The sequence below is a fragment of the Kogia breviceps genome, chromosome 8 (assembly GCF_026419965.1).
Source record: "Kogia breviceps isolate mKogBre1 chromosome 8, mKogBre1 haplotype 1, whole genome shotgun sequence".
NCBI classification, from domain to species: Eukaryota; Metazoa; Chordata; class Mammalia; order Artiodactyla; family Physeteridae; genus Kogia; species Kogia breviceps.
The window spans coordinates 42,619,281-42,636,939 of record NC_081317.1 but is presented as its reverse complement, the minus strand read 5'-3'; positions in this window follow the sequence as shown (position 1 = coordinate 42,636,939).

Sequence of the window (17,659 nt, the reverse complement as noted above, 5' to 3'; positions counted from 1 at the left end):
TTTTTTCCAAAGGTCTGCCACACAACTTCTCTGTAGACTCTTAAATACTGCTGCTTTTTTCAAATCTTTCTCAATTTCCCATCGACTCTCGAAGGACATGGTCTCCAAGATCTCAAAGGTCTTAAAAGTCTAAATGTTTGCTCCAACATGCTGTGAGATATCTAGATGGGTGTATGATTTCTGACATATTCTTTCACTATCCCATCTCATGGAACAGCATATAAAATTATTATAACATCTTCCTTGAAACAAGACTCTGCTCATTTTCAACAATAGCGTATGCCTTCGTTTTCTCTACCTAGTACTTATCAGGTTATTCTTACTTCCATGAAGATTATTTCCCTATTTTGCTTATACAAATAAGTCTCCTCTATAATTACATAATACCAGGTTTTATTCTAGTGTCCCTCACACCTCTGCTATCATTTTGAATGGAATGGCTTCTCTTCTTATAACTTCTATTAAATCCAGACTTGTTCATTATACACAGAGCAAGCTTCTCATTGCTTCATTATGTCTTTAGTAGTAATGCCCAAGGATTTAAATATGGAAACACATATTACTATATTTTATAACAAATTAATTATTTTATTTTCTACATATTAGGTATTATATTAATTTTTTCATTATCTATATGAGTAGATTATGTTATTTATGAATTTCAGGATACCAAAGAGAAAGTTACAGAATATTTGGAGGGCCTTAAGCCTAATAGTACTGAGAACATGTTGGGAAGATCCCCATCAGAAATTATTCCAACATAATGACTCCAATCTCTTATTATTTTTCTTACTCTCATCTCGTAACCTTAGAAAGATATTTTAGAAAATAATATCTCTTGTGATAAAGAAATGTTTATGTGAAGTATGGCAATTCCTTTGGTTTCACTTCAGCTTCTATTTATTCAGTCAATTATAGATACAATTAAATTGATTACTTTTTCTCTAAAAAATAACATGTATTATATTATCCTATTTTATGAAAGCACACATCCACGATTCCTTACCTGTAATTCTGAAATTTAAAAAGCTGTGGAAATCAAATATATTTTATAAGTTGTTTAGCAGCAAAATCTGTCCTGAATTTAAGTGAGGCTATTTGCAGTCTTTTAAACATTTTGTAGTGTGAATATTCATATGCAGAAGTGTTAATATATTTAATTATGTACCACCTAGATCCTGCTGGGAGATATTGTAAGATATACAGTGTATATACCATATTATCTTACTAAAATATAAAAAACTCCAAACTCCAAAACATGGCTAGTCTCAAGATTTTCAGAAAGAGTTTCATGAGCCTGTTCTATCTGTCTATCTATCTACCTGGTCTGCTATTGTACGTATACATAAAGGTTCTTTGGATGATATTCAGCTAACATCATCTGGGTGACAGGATTTGTATTAATATTATATTGTCTTCATTTTTCTGCATCATTAAAATTCTTTTTCATAAGCATGTAAAACTAAAATCTTTTTTTAATTTTCAAGAACAGTTATAGTACTTAAAGGCACAAATGTCAGTTATCAGAAAAATTAACTTATGTGGAAGAGTTCAATCTCTGATCATTCTGATTTCAGAGAAAAAAATTGCCTCCAGGGCTTCCCTGGTGGCACAGTGGTTGAGAATCCGCCTGCCGATGCAGGGGACACGGGTTCGTGCCCCGGTCCGGGAAGATCCCACATGCCGCGGAGCGGCTGGGCCCGTGAGCCATGGCCGCTGAGCCTGCGCGTCCGGAGCCTGTGCTCCGCAACGGGAGAGGCCACAACAGTGAGAGGCCCGCGTACCACAAAAAAAAAAAAAAAAAAAATTGCCTCCAAAAAAAAAGAGGGGTGTGGACAGCTGTTTGTTGTTTGGGAGGGTGTAAACTATATTCTAGCTGCACTGCTTACTGCTTGAGAAAAATTCCTGGTGCCAAGAGACCTGTTTCTCTTGGCACCAAGTCAGAGCTTGCTATTTGCTGCTGTGTCCGTGGTTTATGCATCCATGGCGATCAGATCATCAGACACCATTCCTGGAAATGAAACTTCATGATTACAGTTAGCAGCCACAGATGTATCCTCATTCTTTGCTTCTTAAATGTATTGGACTTTTAATCTCTGATTGACAGCCAATGCCCCTGACATCCCAAACCTCCTCCTCCATGTTTCCTCTCTAGCAGCGGACTTGACTGTGACATTTGTTACTATATGTAATCAAACTGCACTCTTTACCTAGTTAGGGAGTTCCCCCACCCCCAAACTAACTGCTTATGTTAAGTCTTCTGTATGCCAACTATATAACCCATCAGTTTCTATATCTTTTCTATACCCAAAGCATAAGCTGCATTATCTGGCTGATCCCTTATTAGTAAGCTGATAAACTTTGACAATTGCTAAACATCAATTTGTCTAAGAAATTGTTTTTAACACTGGACAAAAAAAATATTCCTCTCTCCGTCTGTACATGGATGAAGAAACTCACATGGGCACACAACACAACTTCTAACCTCTAAACCAAGCAGTTGTGTTCATCAGGAAGCTTCCCATCCCACACTCAGAGCTGGATCACCACCCCCTAGACCTAATTTCTGGTGAACAAACGGCATAGAATGACCCCAGGGGATATCTGGTCTCCTGATCACATCCCCTTTCCGGAAAGCTGGCCCTTCCCAGAAGTCCACGTCTCCGCAATCCATCTCCTTAATCCAGCAGAGGGCAGGCCAACCACAGAAAAGCTGCCATTGTAAACCTGGCCAACAGGTGTCTAACTGGTATCGAGGAGGAGAGGTGTATGGGAAAGACATCCTCGGTCCAATGGGCGAAGGAAGTAGAAGGCAGGGTCAATATTTGAGTGCTAAAATGGAGGAACAGTTTGGCCCTTCCTATTAAACAAGACCAGTTTCATCCAACATGATAACAAGGCAAAGTCTAGAGAAACATTATCACACAATTCTACCTGTCCATGGCAGAACGTGACTTAGAGTTCTTTTAACTCAACCTTCTCTTTTTAAATTCCCACCTCCAACCCCAGGGCAGGAATCCCTGTATCATCCCTGATGAAGGACCTTCATCTTTTTTGTATACCTCTTTGAATAAAGGCCACCTGTTCCAACTTAAAAAAAATATGCTTTCCTGTCAATCCCAAAGAGCTAGCCTGTTCTCTTCAGAGATTGCAATGTGGCTCTGGCCCTAGAGTCAAAAGGAGAGTTTCTCCACATGGATAATTTTTTTTTTTTGACTGTGCTGCCTGGCTTGTGGATCTTAGTTCCCCAACCAGGGATTGAAGCTGGGCCACTGCAGTGAAAGCGCCAAGTCCTAACCACTGAACCACCAGGGAACTCCCCACATGGATAATTTTTATCAAGGACAAAAGCCTTTCCCAGGGACTTCCCTGGTGGTCCAATGGGTAAGACTCTGCGCCCCCAACGCAGAGGGCCCGGGTTCGATCACTGGTCGGAGAACTAGATCCTCCATGCATGCTGCAACTAAGAATCTGCATGCCACAACTAAGAATCCGCATGTTGCAACAAAGATCCCGCGTGCTGTAACTAAGTCCCAGGCACAGCCAAAACAAACAAATATTTTTTTAAAAGCCTTTCCCAGAACCTCTCCCTCTTCAGCTGATACACTGGCCAAGGCGGCATCATGTGTCCATTGTCAAGTTGAAGCCATCACTGGCAAGGGGAGTGGAATTGTCACATGTGGCCTAAACATGCACATGTGCCCTCTGGGGCTGTGAAGGGACCACTTTCCTGAGCATCCAAACACTATCACAGATCCATCCAGCAAGAAAAAGTAGATGGAGCCAGTGTAATGACTGTTGGGTAGACAGCCAACCCTGTCTGTATGGTCTGGTCTGTGAGGCTGGTAGGAAGCACTGAAGGGTCCCATCACACAGACAAGAAAGTGGAAAAGAGGAACTGAAGGGCCCCACCTGGATCTCAAAAGGAGTAAGTCACAAGCTTGTAAAAATTCACCTATGCTGACTCCTGTCCCTTCCCTTCTTTCTTTGACCAATGTCCAAATCAATGACTGTGGATGCTGTCCTCAGGGGACTAGCCAAGACCAGGCTTATAGGGCTGAAGGGAAGGAGAAAGGAAAGACGCCTTCCAAGGAGAGCAATGAAATGGGACTGATTTGGGGCACAGAGAATAGCTCTAGCCTGACGACATGAGGCTTAGCCAGGAATGGAGCTACACTTACCTATCATGGAGACACCTAAGGAAACAGCATCGCCCACGGTGCCACCTAAAAGGGCAACCACAGGCGATCATGTTTTATACCATGTAACTCCAATCCCCTTCCCATACCACACCCAAGAGCAGACAAACCATAGGTTGACCAGCATCCTATGACCTGAACTGGCTCAAAAGATAAGTTGAACTGGTCAGTTTTATGACCTGGAAAATGTGGCGTGATCAGGCACTTAGGAATAGGAGCAGCTGGAAGTTTTGAAGGTGGAAGAAGCCATGAGATGTGTAAGATAGAGTGTGAGGTAGATTTAGCTGAGAGAGAAAAAAGATATTGAGCTGAGAGAAGGAAAGAGAGTGAGTGCCCAAGGCAAGCATGGAGCAGACATTTAAATTATACTAAGTAGTGCTAACAAAGGGACTCTGGTGTGGGGAGCCTTGAACTCCATCTTGCTGCTGAGGATGCTGGAGCGACCTTTGAGCCCTAGAGAACATTCAGACTCCTAAAGGCCTGCACCGTGGTGCCTATTTTTAGATTTCTGAGCTTCCACCTCTTTCTTTCAGCCCACTTCATCCTTTGAATAACTCCTCCTTTCCTTGAAAAAGCTTATGGGAAGCTGCTTCTTACTTCTAGAAGAGCCTGAGAAGTATACACCATTGGGGTGAGAGCCGCAGTTCTGAGAGTGGTTAAGAGCACAGATTGCCTGGGTTGAAATCCTAGCTCTGCCACTTACCCGCTATGCAACTTTAGGCAAGTTGCTTAACTTCTTTTTGTCTTGTCTCCTCATCTGTAAAATAAGGATAATAATAGTACTACTTCAAAAGTTATGAGGATTAAATGAGTTAATACATATAAAATACTTAGAGCATTGCCTGGCATATAGTAAGCACTGATAAGAGTTGTTTATTATTATTATCATCATCATCATCATCATGTATTAAGAATTGTAAAAGTCCTACTCATTTATGTTTCTTAACACCATAAGAGAATTAATACTAAAAGTCAAACTGAAGTCTAAACTGGTTAAACCGTTTTGTAGGGAGGGACTCCTCCCCTCTTTGGTGTGCTGCTGCTTTCCCAGATGGCTTTGTATACTGCTTATGTGCCACCAGCAGGTGGATGGCTGGTCTCCTGTAATCCTCCACTTTGTCTGGACCCCTGGAATTCCTGTCTGTGTCCCCACTTGCCAATTCTGCCCCTGTGATCCAAAGCCACAATGGGGTGTGTTGCCAGCACCACCTTTATTTACACAGAAGGTGTTCTTCCCACAAGCTGGGGCTCAGATGGGAGGCCAGGGTTGGAGAGCCTATCTCCTCACACCATGACTTGTTAGCACTAGTAGTTTCCGGAGGCTTCCCTTAACACATCTTTGATCTGGGATCTATGCAGATGGAATCCACAGATCCAGGCCAGGACAAGCCCCTGCAGCTTCCTGTACTTCCCCGGAAGGGAGTCCCCACTCTTGTCCTTTTCTTAAGTAGCACCTCTGATCTCCTTATCAGACTAACTTCCATCAACCTCCAGGGACTCTAGGGTATAGAATAAGGATTAAATCTAGACACCTGGAATGCTTGGCCTTTATCTACATTGAGGGAAAGGGTACAGGTTCATTCCCCGTATCACTCCTACTCTTACAGCAGACTGGGACTCTCCTCTGTCCAGCTGCAATTGACACCTTTTGAGATGTCTGGCCAACTCACAGTTCTTTCTCCTTTCCCCTTCTAACTATCCTCACTCAACGGTGGGCCTGCTACAGCTACATTTTACCAGGTATTTCTCTTCCCACTATACCTGAATGGCTCAGTGGTGGACACTGACCCAAACTAAGCTGTTAGGATTTCTCTCTTCCAAGTACTAAGAATTGGAATTAAAATATTCTAGTTCTAACTGGCCTGATATGCTGAGGAGTTGAGGGGTGATCACTTTCCTTACCTGACTGGAGAACAAAGAAAATCAGGTTGCAGAGAAAAGGAAACCAGCTTCGTAGAGAAAAAGAGAGATAAGAGCCCCAAGGGTGCTATCTGAGTTTCTGATGGCTTTTATTCCTCACAAAAACTGTGGTAGGGACTATTAATATCCCATTTTACAGATGAGGAAACTGAGGCACAGAACCATGACATTATCCAGGTGATATCACATGAGCTCCTGCATCTAGCTGTTCCTACACAGGATACAACTTTGCGCATCCTACTGTGTGAGCTGTTAAAGGGTCTCTTTTTGTCTCCTTAAGCAGGTTTGTGTTGGACTTCTGTCACTTTTGATTAAAAGAGTACTGACAAAAGAGAACTGAGATGGGTTCTTTGGGGTGGATCTAGACTTGAATGTGAGGAAGGACACCAAGACCCAGGAAAAGGAGATGAGAATGCGTGCAGCTGCAGACAAGTTTGGAGGTAGGAGGGGACAGGAAATGGAGCCTCGGGCGGGGAGGGGGCGGGTGGTGTGTTCTGTGAGGTGCTAGGAGGCAAGGCATTTGTGTTGAGCCCAGCTGAAGCCCTTGAGGTGGGGGGAAAGGGTGCAGCTGGAAAAAGCAATAGCTGTATGTTGTTTTGTTTTGTTTTGTTTGTTTTTTTGGCCGCGCCATGCAGCATGTGGGATCTTGGTTCAGGAATCGAACCTTCACCCCCTGCATGGGAAGCACGGAGTCTTAACCACTGTACCACCATGGAAGTCCCCTTGTTTGTTTGTTTTTTTGGGGGGGTATAGCCACACCACACAGCATGAACAATAGCTGTAAATGGGAGAGGGAAGGCAGTTTGTATCAGGTAGAGGAATCCCCAGCAGCGGTTACAGGTAATGAGTTGTACGTAGACTCATCCACCCACCTGTACAATTTTTCTCCAGTGAGGCTCCACTACATTGTTGGGGATTAGCCAGGTGGGGTAAAAGTGGGAGGTTAGGACAGTGAGGATGCTGAGGAGAGAGCTGTCGAAGGATACACCTGGAGGTCAAGGCTGAAGGAGATGGGGAGCCCTGAAAAGGTGGAGGCCCCACTGAGGTGGGAGACACGTGTGACAAGAGTCAGAGTGTGAGAGAACTGGAGAGAGAGGGGCAGGTCAGAGCCTGAAATACTGGATTTTTGAGACTTCTGAGGTGGAGCCCTTCTCACTGATGACAAGAGTCAGGACATGACCACAAGAGGGAGTGGCTGAAAGAGAGTGAAGGAGAAATGCTGGCGTGGAAGAAGTCTGGAATTTGGGGGCTAAATACATATAAACATATAGGCTTAGAAACTCATGCAAACATATATCGGAGACACCCAGACACAGGATACAGACAAACATGCAGATATACACAGGCACACAGCACTGGCAGCCATCACAAATGCACAGACATAGGACACGATGCAGACCCCACCTGCCATCTCCCTCCCAGCATACAACACAGACAAGGACACATATATAGAGACATATATTCATGTGACAAACACGGAAACTTTGACACACATATACCCCACAATCTTGTGACTTAAGGGAGTAGGTTTTTCCCTGGAGTATTGTTTTTCTTGTTGATTCTGGCCACTGTGGTGCCCACGTGGCACATCCCCAGTTCTCAGGAAAAAAGATAGAAACCTGAAGTCTCTCCCAAGTTAGAAACAAAGGGCCTGGCACGGCCCAGCCCTGGCTCACCAGTCCAGGATGACTGCTCCTACCTGGAAGTGCAGTTCTGGTTCAAAAGCTGCCCCAGATGCTCCCAGCCAAGGGAAACAGAGCCTCCCTGGGCACAGGGTAGCCCTAGGACAGCTGGCCCAGGCTGGCCAGACAAGCTGTGACACCCAGAGCCCCCACCTTCCCCAACCCAAGCATCTCTTTCCCAGACAGGTCAGCCTTAGCCCACACAGCAGCCCGCCAGGGAAAGGGAGCAAGAGTGAGAGGGGAGAGGCTGGAGAGACAGGTAGGCTTCAGCCAGAGGAAAATGGGGGAGCCAAGGAGTATTACTAACTGAGAGGTGACATGTTTAAGTTTGCACTTCAGAGCTCCCAATACAAAGAATTTATTATGGCACATAATAAATATGAAGGGCTCTGGTGGCTTCCGGTAGAAGGGTCTGGAAACTGGTGACTCTAATGGTAGGAACCCTAATTAGGAGCATCAGATCAGTTAAAGGGGATGGGGACTTAGTCTAGGGCCAAGGATGATGTAGGAGGGAATAGAAGAAGAAATGGAAGTGACTGTGGATGTGATAAGAAAGGCTGGCCAGAGCTGGACCTCAGGAGTGCCAAGACCCATGGACTTTGACTCATGCTAATTAAAACACATGAGGCAGACATGGAAAGCCAACTTGCTGATTTACCTGTCACATGGGTATGAAATATACCTGTCATGAGGGTGGCAAATAGCTACATCAGCATAAGCATTCCCATCAGCATACAAACATGCTCTGGCATCTCTCACTCTTAAAATTCTTCTTTGACCCACATTATCCCTCTTCATCTCCCACATCACTTCTCTGTTTTCCTTCATAGCCAGATTTCTAGAATGAGTTGTCCCCCAAATGCTATTTCTATCCCTCACCCCATTCATTCCTAACCTATTTCAATCTGACTTTCATTCCACAAAGCCTTCTCATGTCAAGACCATCAATGACTTCATGTTGCCAAATCCAGTGGGCACTACTAGGTCATCATCTTGAGAAAACTGAGGTTCAGAAGTTTAAATAGAGTTTCACTTCTTGCAATTAGGCCCAGCTCTGCTAGTGAGGACAACTGGAAAATATAAAACAAATCTGCTACAAGGCATAGAAGAGATAATAAATTGAGGTTTGGGACCACTTTTTCCCAGGGTGGGGTAATATTTGTTAGTACCACAATCGATGACCAAGAGGCAGATGGTTTTTTTGAATAGAAGAAAAGGGATTGGAGTTTAGGGATGGCCAAAGTGAGAAGCCCTGATGAACCTCCCTTGGGTTAAGATACGAAAAGGGTGAATGAACCTTAGAAGAAAGGATGGATGAATTATCAGTACATGGGCCCTCATAAGGATCAGCTTTAAATCATCTCAATCCTTGAAACTGGAATAAAGTAATTCTGGAATGCCAATGACTCCCAAGAGCCTGGCAGAAGCAAACTTAAATCCTTTCTGAAGAAAGATATCTTGGGCCTCAAACTGCTGCTATAAACAAATTTTTGTCTTGTGTTTTGCAAATACAGTGGCCCATGTACTCTCAACAGAGCATAGAGCATAAATGAAAACCAGCAAAAACAACAGACAATAGAAACCACTCCACAGGGGCTCCAAATATTGGAATTATACGACACAGACTTTAAAGTAACTATGTTTACCATGTTGAAAGACAAAATTGAGAATTTCAACAGAGGACTGGGAACAACAAAAAAACTAAATGGAAATTCAACCACTAAAAATATAATAATCAATAATAACAAATCATTGATAGGTCTACCAGACCATTTGACAAGCTAAAGAAAGAATTCATGAATTGGAAAATGTCATTAAAAAATAACCAGAAATAAGTGAAGAGAGACATAAGTACGGAAAATACAGAAGAGAGCAACAATTCGTAAAGGGTGTGATGAAAAGATCTAACACATGAGTAATTCAAAATCCAGAAAGACAGAAGATACAGAGAACAGAATAAAAGCAAATCTTGAAGGGTTAATGGCTGAAAACTTTTCAAAGCGGAAAAAGACATCAAGCCAGAGATTCAAGAAGTCCTGGAAGGGACTTCCCTGGTGGTGCAGTGGTTAAGAATCCGCCTGCCAATGCAGGAGACATGGGTTCGTGCCCCGGTCCGGGAGGATTCCACATGCCGCAGAGTGGCTGGGCCCGTGAACCATGGCCGCTGAGCCGGTGCATCCGGAGCGTGTGCTCTGCGACAGGAGAGGCAATAGCAGTGAGAGGCCCGTGTACCAAAAAAAAAAAAAATGATGGTACAGAGGTTCATTATATCGGTCTCTCTACTTTTTTTTTTTTTTTTTTTTTTTTGCGGTATGCGGGCCTCTCACTGTTGTGGCCTCTCCCGTTGCGGAGCACAGGCTCCGGACGCGCAGGCCTAGCGGCCATGGCTCACGGGCTTAGTTGCTCCGCGGCATGTGGGATCTTCCCGGACCAGGGCACGAACCCGTGTCTCCTGCATCGGCAGGCGGATTCTCAACCACTGCGCCATCAGGGAAGCCCGGTCTCTCTACTTTTATATTTATTTAAAATTTTCCATTCTAAAAATTTTATCAAAAAAGAATGAAGGTGAAATAAAGACAAAGAGAAAAGTCTGTCACCAGTTGATCCACACTAAAAAATGTTCTGGTAAAAGGAAAATAATTCCAGGTGGAAGTTTGAAAATGCAGAAACGAATGAAGAGCAATGAAAATGGTAAATGTGTGGATAAACTCAAATTGATACTGACTGTATAAAACAACAACGATAATAATAATGTCTTCTGAGGTTTCAAATTTTTGTGAAATTAAAACACATGACAACAATAACATAGAAGTCAAGGAGTAAATGGATTGAAAGTGTTCCAAGGTTCTTGCATTGTTCTAGAAGAAGGTAGATTCCTATTAGACTTTAATAAATCAAGGGTGGACATGGTAATCCCTGCAATGACCACTAAAAGAATAGTAAAAGGATGCATACTTTCTAAGCCAATAGAGAGGAAAGTTGAAAAGTTTAAAAATAAATAATCAGTTCAAAAATAAGGCAAGAAGGAGAGAAAAAGGAATATAAAGCATATGAGACACATAGAAAGCACTTAATAAAATGATAGATTTAGAATGAAATATATCAATAATTATTTTGAATGTAACTGGAAAAAAATAAATACTCCAGTTAAAATACAAAGATTCTTTGGACTTTGGACTTCCCTGGTGGTGCAGTGGTTAAGAATCTGCCTGCCAATGCAGGGGACACGGGTTTAATCCCTGGTCCAGGAAGATCCCACATGCTGTGGAGCAACTAAGCCTGTGTGCCACGACTACTGAAGCACATATGCCTAGAGCCCATGCTCTGCAACAAGAGAAGCCACCGCAATGAGAAGCCAGCACACTGCAACGAAGAGTAGCCCCTGCTCGCCACAACTAGAGAAAAGCCCACACGCAGCAACGAAGACCCAACACAGACAAAAATAAATAAATTTTTTAAAAAAGAAATAAGGTCCTGATGTTTAAAAATTTTTTAAATAAAAAGATTGGGGACTTCCCTGGTGGCGCAGTAGTTGGGAATCCACCTGCCAATGCAGGGGACACAGGTTCGAGGCCTGGTCTGGGAAGATCCCACACACTGGGGAGCAACTAAGCCCGTGAGCCACAACTACTGAGCCTGTGCTCTAGAGCCTGCGAACAACTACTGAGCCCACGTGCCACAACTACTGAAGCCGGTGCACCTAGAGCCTGTGCTCCACAACAAGAGAAGCCACCACAATGAGAAGCCCGTGCACCGCAATGAAGAGTAGTCCCTGCTCGCTGCAATTAGAGAAAACCCACAGGTGGCAATGAAGACCCAAAACAGCCAAAAATAAATAAATAAATTTATTTTTTAAAAAATACAAAGATTGTTAGAATGGACTTAAAAAATAAAGAACTATATGTTGTCTACAAGAGACACAGGTAAAACATAAGAATACAGAAAAATTAAAAGTAAAAGGATGGGGCTTCCCTGGTGGCACAGTGGTTGGGAGTCCACCTGCCGATGAGGGGGGGCGCAGGTTCGTGCCCTGGTCCAGGAGGGTCCCGCGTGCCGCGGAGCAGCTGGGCCCATGGGCCATGGCCGCTGGGCCTGTGCATCCAGAGCCTGTGCTCTGCAACGGGAGAGGCCACAGCAGTGAGAGGCCCGCATACCGTGAAAAAAAAAAAAAAAAGTAAAAGGATGAAAAAACATAGAATGGGAAGACTCTAACCAAAGAAAGCTGATGTAGTAAAAGCTTTAAACCAAGGAGGATTAACAATTCTAAATTTGTAAACCCCTAATAACATATCCTCAAAACAAAAAAAGGTAAGAATCAAAAGAATAACCAGAAAAATGCACAATCGTAAGGGAAGATTTTTAACAAGTAAAGGGTTTAGAAGATTTTATTTAAGAATTCATTAAGGTTATAAAAGATTTGAATAATACAGTTAGCAAATTTCAACTAGTGGTCATACACAGAATGCTGTCCCCCAAATTCTGACTACATTGTCTTTTCATGCATATAAGGACATTTGCAAAAGTTGACCATATGGTGGGCCACAAAGCAAGTCCCAACAAATTTCAAAGAGTTGATAACTATACTGAGGATCCTTTCTGCTTACAATGCAGTTGAGCTAGAAAGCCAATAACAATGACCAAAAACAACAATTTGAAACCCCACATATGATAGGCCACTTAAAAAATATATTTCTATGTTATCTTTGGATGAAAGAAAAAAATCAATTGAAATTTTAAAAAAATGTCAAACTGGAAACTAGATAGTAATAAACATAACATAAAATTCTAGAATGCAGTTAAATATGTGCTTAGAGGGAAATATATAGCTTTAAATGAATATATTTAAATATATATCAAGAGTTCATCTTTAGTCTCAAAGCATTAGGAAAAAAGCAAACTAAGCCCAAATAAAGTAGAAGGAAGGAAATCTTAAAAATTTGATTAGGACTTCTCTGGTGGTGCAGCAGGGATCCCGCATGCTGCAACTAAAGATCCCACATGTTGCAATGAAGGCCCTGCATGCCACAACTAAGACCTAGTGCAGCCAAATAAATAAATATATTTTTAAAATTTGATCATAAATTAATGAAATGGAAATAAAATACAATAGAAAGGGTCAAAACCAAGATGTTTTTCTTTGAACAAACTTTTAAGATTGCAATAAAAAGGAAATATAACTCCTTCAGAGATATGAAAACCTGATGAGGATATTACCTGCCAATTTCATTCATGAACATAAGTGCAAAAATCCTAAACAACAGATTAGGCAACCAAATCTTGCACTACATAAAAAAGTTAATGACTAAATTTGTTCAATTCTAGGAATACAAGGTCGGTTTAATATTTGAAAACCAATCCAAGCAATTCACCTCATTAAAAGAATAAGGAAAAAAAATCATATGATCATTTTAATAGATGCCAAAAAAGCATTTAATAAAATTAACATCCATTCATGATTAAACAAAAACAAACAAAAAATCACCTCTTAGCAAATAAAGAACAGAGGGGATTTTCTTAATATGACAAAGAATAGCTACATAAAATTACATCAAATATCATTCTTAACGGTGAAACAGTAAAGGTTTTCCTTTACATATCTAGATTTAGAATAAATAAAAAGGCCTGGACAGCACCGTAAGACAAGAAATAAAAGCTATATGGATTGGAAAGGAAGAAACATCATCTGCAGATGATAGGATAGTATACATACAAAATCCAAGAGAATGTAGAGGGACTTCCCTGGTGGTCCAGAGGTTAAGACTCCACGCTCCCTATGCAGGGGGCCTGGGTTCAATCCCAGGTCAGGGAACTGGATTCTGCATGCCGCAACTAAGAGCTTGAATGTCACAACTAAAAGATCCCGAATGCTGCAACTAGAGATCTCGCATGCAGCAACGAAGATCCCTCATGCTGCAACTAAGACCCGGCACAGCCAAATAAATAAATAAATAAATAACAAAAGAATGTAGAAAAATTAATAGAATTAATTAGCAAGGTTACAGAATACAAGGTCAATACACAAAAATCAATTGTGTTTCCATATACCAGCAACAACAGAAAAATAAATTTTAAAAGGCTATTATTTATTACAATATAAACATATCAAATACCTAGGGGAAAAAATGTGTAAGACCCCTAAGGATAAAGAAGACTTAAACCAGACTTACCTGGTGATCCAGTGGTTAGGACTTGGTGCTATCACTGCCTTGGCCCTGGGTTCAATCCCTGGTTGGGGAACTAAGATCACTCAAGCTGCATGGTGCGGCCAAAAAAAATAAAAGAAAAAAAGAAGACCTAAACCAAAAGAGGAGTATAGCATGTTTATAGATTGAAGGCTCAGTGTTCAAAAGGTGTCAAGTCTCCTTACGGTGGTCCTTAGACTCATCATCATTTCAAGCAGAATCTCAACAAGTGGGGTAATGGTGGTGGTTGTTTTCTGGTGGAACTTTTGGGGAAAAGCAGGAGTTAGGCCACCAGAGACCCTGGGGACAAGTTTTGTGTTTCACCTTGTGAGCTGAACTTTGTGTTCTTGCAGCTTCAGACTAGGTGATAAAGCAAACGGAAGAAGGAAAAGCAAGAGACTGTCATACAGAGTGAAGTAAGTCAGAAAGAGAAAAATGAATACCGTATGCTAACACATATATATGGAATATAAAAAAAAGAAGGTTCTGAAGAACTTAGGGGCATGACAGGTATAAAGACGCAGACGTAGAGAATGGACTTGAGGACACGGGGAGGGGGAAGGGTAAGCTGGGATGAAGTGAGAGAGTGGCATTGACATATATACACTACCAAATGTAAAACAGATAGCTAGTGGGAAGAAAAAATAGCTAAAAAAGGAAAAAGCTAGCTATGTGGTTTTTTTTTTTTTTAAATTTTTGGCTGCGTTGGGTCTTTGTTGCTGTGCAAGGGCTTTTACGACGAGCGGGGTCTACTCTTCATTGCGGTGCGCGGGCTTCTCGTTGCGTTGGCTTCTCCTGTTGCAGAGCATGGGCTCTAGGCATGTGTGCTTCAGTAGTTGTGGCACGTGGGCTCTAGAGTGCAGGCTCAGTAATTGTGGCGCATGGGCTTATTTGCTCCGCAGCATGTGGGATCTTTGCTCCGCGGCATGTGGGATCTTCCCGAACCAGGGCTCAAACTCACGTCCCCTGTGTTGGGAGGGGGATTCTTAACCACTGCGCCACCAGGGAAGCACAGAACAGGAAGATCAGCTCGGTACTTTGCAACCACCTAGAGGGTTGGGATAGGGAGGGTGGGAGGGAGATGCAAGAAGGAGGGGATATGGGGATATGTGTATATGTATAGCTGATTCAGTTTATTATAAAGCAGAAACTAACACACCATTGTAAAGCAATTATACTCCAATAAAGATGTTCAAAAAGAAGGAAAAGCAATAGAGCTCTCCAGGAAGGCTTGCAGCAAAGGCTAGTTCCCTTTGGACTCTAGACCATGCCCCTGGGGGTGCCTCGGGACTTCCAGGAGCTTCCCTTCCTTCCACCCACCGCTCCTTGGTTTCCTGGATTGACAAAGAGGACTTTTGTTTCTGGTCTTGAGTCCTAGCTTAAGTGCCCCAGCAGCAACCTCAAACAGGCAGAGGGGCCAGGAGGAATAAAGCACCCCAAAGAGTTTTCCTAGAACCACAAGTTGGCAGCCCCAGCAGGCTCTCACAGCCTCCCCACCCAGTTTCTGGATGGGGATCAGAGATAATCTGGTCTTGGTCACCTAGTCAGTCAACACTGGTCTTCCTGTCCAGGGCTTCCTCAGGTTTCTCTCCTGCCTTCATCTTCCCAAAGCCAGACACCCCCAGCAGTGTGCTAGGATGTGTACTTACCTCAGGGTTGGTGGAGGGCCAGGGAAAGACCTAGCAGGCCTTCTTTCCTATGAAGAAAAGCTCTGGAAAGTCTTCTGGAGAGTGTGGGCAGTGAACCTGCAAGGCAGGGCAGGCCCAAGGTGGCGAGAGTACCCACTGGCCCCACGGAGCCAGCAGGGCCAAGGTCATTATCCAAGCCCACCAGGTACCAAGCCCAGGGCCTGCGAGATGAAGTTCAGCCCCAGCACCTGAGTCAGAGACAGAGTGTTCTGAGCTGGCAGGCAGGGCCCAGGCTGGCATCTGAGAGACATTGCCCAACAAATTGGTCATGGTGGAGATTTCTTCCATCCTCAGCATCAGGTCAGTTCTCCTCATTCCATGTCTCATTGTGGCTAGGTCAGCTTCTATCCAGAGCAAACCGCATGAAACATAAATCACTGAAGTCTGGAGTCTGATGAAGTTAAACACAGCAGAGCTTTTTAGAACTCTTGATTCAGCCTGTCTAAAAACCATGAATCATCAGACACAGCCCCTGGTTTCATTTAGGAAAATGCCATCGGCTAAGAAGGTTTGGGAGGATTGGGAATGGTGTGGCGGCTGCCCCCCTTTGGGGAGAGGGTGCACGGGGGGAGAGCCTAGAAGGAAAAGGGAGAGCTGAGCAGGAGTCCAGGCCTCAGCAGAGCTGCCTGTCTCTCTGCCCTCCCCATGTCCCCAGCAGCCTTGGGACAACACTGCCAAGCCCCGCTGGACACCAAGCATCAGCCCAGGGAAGGGACAGGGCTGAGCACCTGTCCTGAGCACCTGAAGGAGCTGTACTGTCTGTGAACCAGGGGCTGCTTCTCGCCTCACAGAGCGATGCTTCCACAGGCGAAAAGGAGCCCAGCTGCTTCTTCAGGTCCACATGGGTCCTCAGCTCTCAGGGGTCTCCCTTCCTCCCTGTACCCATGACCCAGGCCCCCTGCATCCTGGTGGATGATTTCAGTGTTAGCCACTCCCATGTGTCTCCCAGATGGAGGCCGCACTAATGTCCCTGGTATAGGGAGCTGCTGCCACCAAGTATGCCAGATTCCCAAGTCCTCTAAAACGGTAAAAGGAAAACAAAACAAAACCCAAACAACACAAAACAGAAACCAGGTCTTGGTTCTAGCCCCGTCTACACTGCACTTCTCTTGGCGATGCTGCTGAGGCCAGGCTCAAAGCGAGGGCCGTGTCTTCTGGCTGAGGCTGGGCACCACTCGGCCTCAGGCCTCCAGCTCTCACACTGTTTTGTGGAGGGAGAGCAGCTGAGGCTGGATAAGTGGCTGGATCATGGTTCTGTGGCCAGAGCCCCGGGCTGGGACTCCTGGATCAGACACTAACTCTATGTGACCTTGTGCAAATCACATGACCCTCCCTGAATCTATGATTCTCATGATGGGGATTACTGTAATGAGCAATGCAGCGCAGGTGGGAAAGGGCCAGGTGTGTTCATAAGGGGAGAAGCCATGTGAGGGATCACAGTGGTGCAGCAGTTCGCCAAGTCCTCCTGTTCCCTCCCTTATTACAGACGTGCCTTTGGCGAAGTGGGGAACCAGAGAGCTGGGGTCTGGGAGCTGGCCTGTCTCCTGCGCTGCTGTCATCAGGGGAAAGCAAAGTCGCTGAACACACAGCAACAGGACATTTCACAGAAAGGGAGTACTCTGAAGGCCCCACCAATGGCCCAAGTCCCCGGCTGGATAACCGCTGGTGGCCCACCCTGACCAAGGCTCTCAGTGCAGGAAGCTCCAGCTGGCTGGGCCCCCATGGAGCTCAGCGAGGGGGTGGGGTGCAGGGCTCGGCACCCAGCTCTTGGCACCCCACCAGACAGAGCGTCAAAGATAGTGGCATGCACTCTCACTAGTCACAACCTGGTACCCTCCCTCCTGTGGCACATGCCTCCCAGGCAGGGACAAGGTCCAGGAGGACACGCCAATTGTCTGGTACTCACATCTGGCCCGGAAATGAATCTACGATAGCTGCAGGCTTGGGTTTGTGTCAAAATTCAGATGTCAGGGCCTCCCTCAGCAGCA